Genomic DNA, 6595 nt, shown 5'->3' with positions numbered 1-6595 from the left:
ACAGCCGGGGGTTTGATTCCTTGCTCAAGAGCAGCCATTGTGTTCTACTTAGCAGAGAGGATTCGTTCACCTTCTCCACGCAGATTTTTATCAAGTGCATTATGTGGAGTGCCGCCCCCCCCTCCCATTAAAAATCAAGGACTGGTCCAATCAAGGGCCTCAAACAGCCATAAGGCATCAGACACATCAGTGTGTCCAGAATACTGATTTAAAATCCCTCGCACACAAACTCACACAATAAGCATCAGACCCTCTCAGAGTCAAAATGTTCAAACCGGTCGAATCCAAAATCCTTGAAATATTTGAGTTTTAAGCCTTTATTGGTTGGACAGAGTTTAAGCGTGAAAGGGGGGAGAGCGTGAGAGGCTGCTGCAGAGGACTCGAACCCCCGTACACCTGGCACCCACTCAACCAGTGAGCCAACCAGCCGTTTTCAATACCAAATTCCACCACAAGGTCTCGTTCTTCACACGGCTGACGCTCCTGAGGGGAACAGACACAGATTGAAATAGGACCAGAGAGTGGAGCGGCCTCACAATCAGAAGAACTTCATCCGCTTCGAGCAGTTGGTTCAGTTCATCACCTCAAGAAAACACAAACTTTCCATTAACAGACAACATACACATGTGCATCTTCCCCTCTGCTGACATCTGATGTTTTTTTATGTTGCTGAACACTTTGCATGGTTTATGGTCCTTTTCCAAACAAAGTTATATCTTATAAATCACATTTTCATATTGATTAAGCACCGTGATACCACTGGAACGTGTCCCTGATATAGGCTCCTTTTTAATTGGCCAGATCTTGTCTTGATGTCAGTCAAGCCAGTTCACATTAAGCTCGTTCACCAGACAGACACAAACATCATTCTCGCTCTGTGTTATCCCATCTCTCTCTCTCTCCATCACACACACACACACACACACACACACACCCATCTTAAGCAGAACACACACACACACACACACTGCATTAACACACAAGCTAGCGTCCATCCTACACATGGCTCTGGCTCTGCCCTGCACGACATCTTTCTCTCTCACACACACACAGATTTAGTAACAGAAGATTTTCCGTGGGAGGCATCAGGAGGAACATGGTCTGACATGAGGCACTTAAACTGTTCTAGTAAAGGCAGCAGCTTCTGTCATTCACACTATCTGAGTGTGATGTCCCCCCCCCTCATGTGATTATTCAAAGTCTCATTCAACCCCTCAGGTACAGACATGAGCTCCTCTGGCTTCCCACAGATTCTGGGAGCATGCAGTCTGCAGGGATTCAGAGCATTAGTGAGATCGGCCACTGATGTCCTGTGATAAGGTTTGGCTCGCTGTTGGTTTTCCTCTGCTGCAGACATGTTGGATGGGGCTGAAGTCGGGGGGGGGGGGGGGGGGGGGGGGCTGAGTGGGTTCTTTCACAGCGAACCCAGAAATCCACGCGTTTATCCACACGGGGGATGTTTCTGTTGTTTTATCACAAAGCTGGAAGGTCTCTGCTTTCCGACATGTTATTGCTGAAGCATTAAGTTTCCTCTTTGTTGGAAACAAGGGGCACAAATGAAGGGGAACTCATGTACAGTGTGAGCAGTGCAAAGATTTGCCTGCACATCCAGCAGCATTGCAGCAGGGTGGGCGGTGCGGGCGATTACCTGGGGCCCCACGTAGAGAGAGGGCCCCCAAATAACACAGTTTTGCCAATAGGTTCATCATTTTAAAGGGCGTCTAAATGTGTGTGTGTCTGGGATGGTGGTGTGGATTCAACTTCAATACTTTACTATTACATACAGGCACAACATGCACTTTGGGGGGGGGGGGTTGCTTCAGTATCTTGGGACCCCCACCTCTCTTTTGCCCCGGGGCCCTCAAAGTCCAGTGAAACATCCCTGTACAAATCAAAATGTCCCGTCGCTTCCACAGATGATAACTGGTAATGTACTGGTTAAGTTAAGTTTAAATGGTTTTTACTCTGGTTTTTTAAATAAATGTTTCACACTCACAAGTTGTTTTTCTGCCGCGAGAAGTCACAGTAATTCACGGCTCAGCAAAACTTGTGAAAGCTTCATGAGAGTGAAGATGACGTTGGGACTGAAGTGAAGACGAGGTGAAGTTCAGGCTTCACACGAGCAGGTTGAAATAATTAAACCGTCAAACAATGGAAACAGTCGATTCAAAAGGGTTAGGGTCGATTCAAAAATACTGTCAAAACACATTTCAATCATATTCCAGGTGTTTAACAAACATTTGAGTTTTTTACTGTCAAATATTGATTATATCAGCACATATATTTCATCATTTTGGTTCTTTTCCCTGTTGAAACAGACAATAATAAATCTATAGAGGGAATCTGTCTCAGCACTCGTCTAAATTCAGCTCCATCCACACATGACCTATCCAAACACACAGGGTCCAGATTATTAATGTGGAGGAAGAAAGTCTCATCTACTGTCAACACCACTCTCTCTCTGACACACACACACACGCGCACGAACACTCACACACAGTCTCTCTCTCTGCCACACACAGACACACACTCACTCTCTCTGCCACACACACACACACACTTTCTCAGTTGCCCACATCCACGTATACGAATTATCACGCACGCACTTGCACCAACATCATCACTCCCTCCTGTGTTCATGCTGCAGGACCAACACGCAGCCACAGTCACGCACGCACGCTGACCTGCAAGCATCAGTAGCATCGCACGCACGAGCTCTGCAAATACGGCGGAACAAACCTGTGGTGACACGTGTGCGCATTGCGCGCAGCTCCAGCAGACCAAGCGTGTCCACGCACACTCATTGGCTACACACACGCGCACACACAACAACAACAACAACAACACGCCCACGCACGTATAGCCTACACACGCAATTACCAAAGCTGCAGGTGCTTCTCAATCAGCCCGAGAGAACATGCGCAATCAAGGCGCGCGCACACGCACGCACTTCTAGTGATCCGGAAAACTCCAAACGCATGAAGCGGAAAACGCAAAGATTCAAAGTGTCTCCATCAACAAGCTGCGCACATTGCAGCCCCGATTCAAACACACACTATCTGCAAACACACACACACTCATGCACGCACACACACGCTCATGCACGCACACACACACTCTCACATGCAAGCGCAAACATGTGCGCACATGAATTTACTTTGCTCTCCTACCTTCCTCGTGCATCCGCTGCAGACAGAAAGTGAGGTTCCTCCGCCAGCCCGGCATGGTGATGAAGGAGAGGAGGAAGAGGAGGAGAGGTCTGTAGGAAGAGGGTGAAGATGAGGAGGAGGAGGGATGATGAAGAGGAGTAATGATGATGAAGAAGTAGATCCTGTCCGGTGGAGGTGATGACACGCAGCAAATATAACGTTTCCCCCTGGTTCTCCTTCTCTCCTCTTCCTCTCTGTCCCTCTCCTCCGGTGAGTCTGTCGGTTCTCTCCGGTAACGACCCCGCTGACAGTCCGTGTGACAGTCGGTCCCGCTGCGGCACCAATGCTCTCTCTCTCTCTCTCTCTCTCTCTCTCTCTCTCTCTCTCCTCCTCCCCCCCCGGTTCATCATCAGTTCAGAGGTTATTTCCCATCCAGGCACATATTTCACATGGGGGCACATTTCTGAATAAAACCCACTTTCTGTGGAATAAAAGCAGAAGTAGCAGGAACACAGGTGAAGTGGTCACGTGCTCAGGGTGCAGTGGGGGCGGGGCTCTGCTCGTATAATTACCTGAGGTCACACTTCCGGTGCAATTAATGATGACACGCCAGTGTGAGGGGGAGATGTCACTCATGTCCAGTCCACACTGAGGACACAGCCACGTGAACGTGTCACTGGTGAACCTCCTGCTCCTGTTCGCTCATAATCTGTGAGCGAGGAGGAGAAGAAAACACGTGTAAAGAAAACATCTTCAGCTATCTGTTCAGATTTGAAAGTGTATTTATATCTGTAAATGTGTAGACAAATCTTCAAGAGCTGAAAATACAGACATGTCATCAGTTGCTCATTTTAAAGGTGCAACACGTCCTGTGCGCTGTATAAAACCTGAACATGAGGAGCTCAGTGAGTGTCGAGCCACGGTGTTCCTGATTGTTGCCGTGCAAGTGAGGTGCGGTCGACCAACGTGACCAACGTGACGCCACTGGAGCTTGTTTAGTTAATTGAGGTGTCAGAGTTTCTACCAAAGTGTCACCAGGACACATTCCCTGTGTTGTCTCTTGAAATAGAATCAAATCGATACAAACTTGGAGGTGCAGGTTGGTGTGGACACCGAGCAAAGAGACACTGCTCCATCGGACCAGCATTAACTGGGTCTTGTCCCTTTCAACTTTTTATTATCTGACACGCTGACATCTCTTGTGACAGACAGACTGACTGACAGGTAATTATTGTAAAGGTTCTGTCGTCCAAGACCCCGTTAAACAATTGGTGTGTTTGATTGTGCATATTTACACTGTCCAGTAAAACCTCAAAGCTTTGATTGTTATTGATACTGATCGGCATCACGTCTGCATCACGGCCCTGCAGCAGTTAGCAGCTCCACATGGAGTCGTGACCTGCTCTCTGCTGTCAGAAGATGGACCTGGTCCGACTGGGTCTGACTTCATCCACCGGCAGCTGCAGGGGGAGTAAAAAACAACACAGACGTCAAGTCAGACACCTTCTTCTCACAGCGTCAGTGAGACAAGAACAACGGCTGAGCTCACAGCTTTTGCTTTTTTCGTTGCAAATGAAACAGATGTTTTGGAAATCCAGGTGTTTTTGCAAGAAGAACAATGAACAACACAGTTGACGGAGATCTTTATTTCAGCTGAAAATGAAAACTACACAGAGTAACTGTCAGAAGGAGATGAAAACCATCACTTCCTCTTTGAAGAGAAATAACAAAAAACAGAGAACTTTTTCTTTTCTCGTTCATCCCCAGATTAGAAATACTAGATAAAAATAAGGCACACATGAATAACATAACAAAAGGGAGAGAGCAACAGATACACTATATTACTTATATAGCTTCAAACAATCAAATATATATCCCTGTATGTATTTTAATTACAAGGTAGGATGTTGATAATGTTCCTATAAAGAGAGTTAAGTTTTTAACACCTTACATTTATGGATATAAAGAGCAGAACACACATCTGAATTCTTAGAATAACAATATTAGACACGTGTCACTGAAGCCTTCAGCCAATCAGAGCAGGCTGTTGTGGCCCCAAGGTGCTGCTGCTGGAGGAAAACATCTGTCCGACTGCAGCCAGGTCATGTGACCTGCTGACGTTTTGCAGCGCCGGATGAAGTCAGACACATTTTCTAACCATCGTGCATTGTGTTAGGACCAGCATGCATCACGGTGAGTCAGCGCTGCACGGAGCTGCGACAAGTCGAATGCACCTAAAGACTTCTCCTTACATCTGTGGATTTAACCTACCAAGGTAGATCCCAAAAATTATCGTCACAATGAGTAAATTAAGCGTTAAAGACGAAAATGATGTGACTGCCCCTGAGTGCAGGATGAGTCCTTTAGTTTAGTTTAAACCATCAGGACAAGTCAAAGCAGATTTTAATGTAAAAAAGGTTATAACATTGTTTTGAACGGTTGGTTGAGCATCGGTTGGTCCCTGATACGTGGCTCCACGATCACTACTCTACACACTCTGGGTCCAAATGGTATAAAAGTGCAACATGGCAGCGCCTGTATCCCGAGTCTTTTTGGACACATCTTTGCACAAAGGGCAGAAGTCGAAAGGCGTCGTTCATTCTTTATTTACCGTGTTTGGTCTGAACGCTCTCTGAGCTGCAGAGCTGCTGAGTCATGCGATGGAGCCTGTGAGGAGGCGTCGCTGCACGTTGATCCTGTGGTCAAAACAAACCTACTGATTTCTGATGCTTCTCCCTTCCCTATGAACGTTCCCACAGCAGATCAGAGCCCATCCTCCGCAGAACATCAGTGTGAAATCACAGAGGAGAGGGCGGAACGGGATATTCTCCCTCGTTTGGCGACAGCACAATTAAAACCGTCTCACCAGAGCAACCAGAACTGGCCTGAGCGCGAAGGACGAGAATATTTGAATACACACAATCCCACACATTCCCACACGTCCTACAAGTACTTCAAGTACATTCTGAGCAGTCTGGGCTGGATGGATGCAGAGTCCGAGTCCAGAGCTCATTGCAGTTCGAGATCGATTTGAGCTTGAAGGGTCATTCTTTCATCACATGGTTCATAAACAGTGCGGACCAGAAGTGTTTGGACCAGTTTTCTTTAGGCTCTGAGTTTCAGGACATTTAATCTGACATAGAATAACTGATACTACATGTGCCAAGTCCCAGCTTTAAATCTGATTTACTGTTTTGAAATCTGCTCTTCCGACGCCTCAGGGCTGCCTCAGTTTGTACTGATTCAAAACGCTGCTGCTCAGGTCCTGACTGGATTTCTACATTTCTACGACTTTATACAAGGAGCTGTCAGTTAGAGAAAGACCATAGAAACATGCACCTCCTCCAGAGAACATACAGAGGAACTGCGGAGTCCGGTGCATGTTTGAAAGCAGCTTAAAAGAGGTTGGGAAATAAAACAAGAAATGAAGAACTCAAAGAGCAGAC

Source organism: Hippoglossus hippoglossus, chromosome 5 (genome assembly GCF_009819705.1).
Source record: "Hippoglossus hippoglossus isolate fHipHip1 chromosome 5, fHipHip1.pri, whole genome shotgun sequence".
In the NCBI taxonomy this organism is placed as follows: Eukaryota; Metazoa; Chordata; class Actinopteri; order Pleuronectiformes; family Pleuronectidae; genus Hippoglossus; species Hippoglossus hippoglossus.
Note: the sequence above shows the minus strand (reverse complement) of the source record.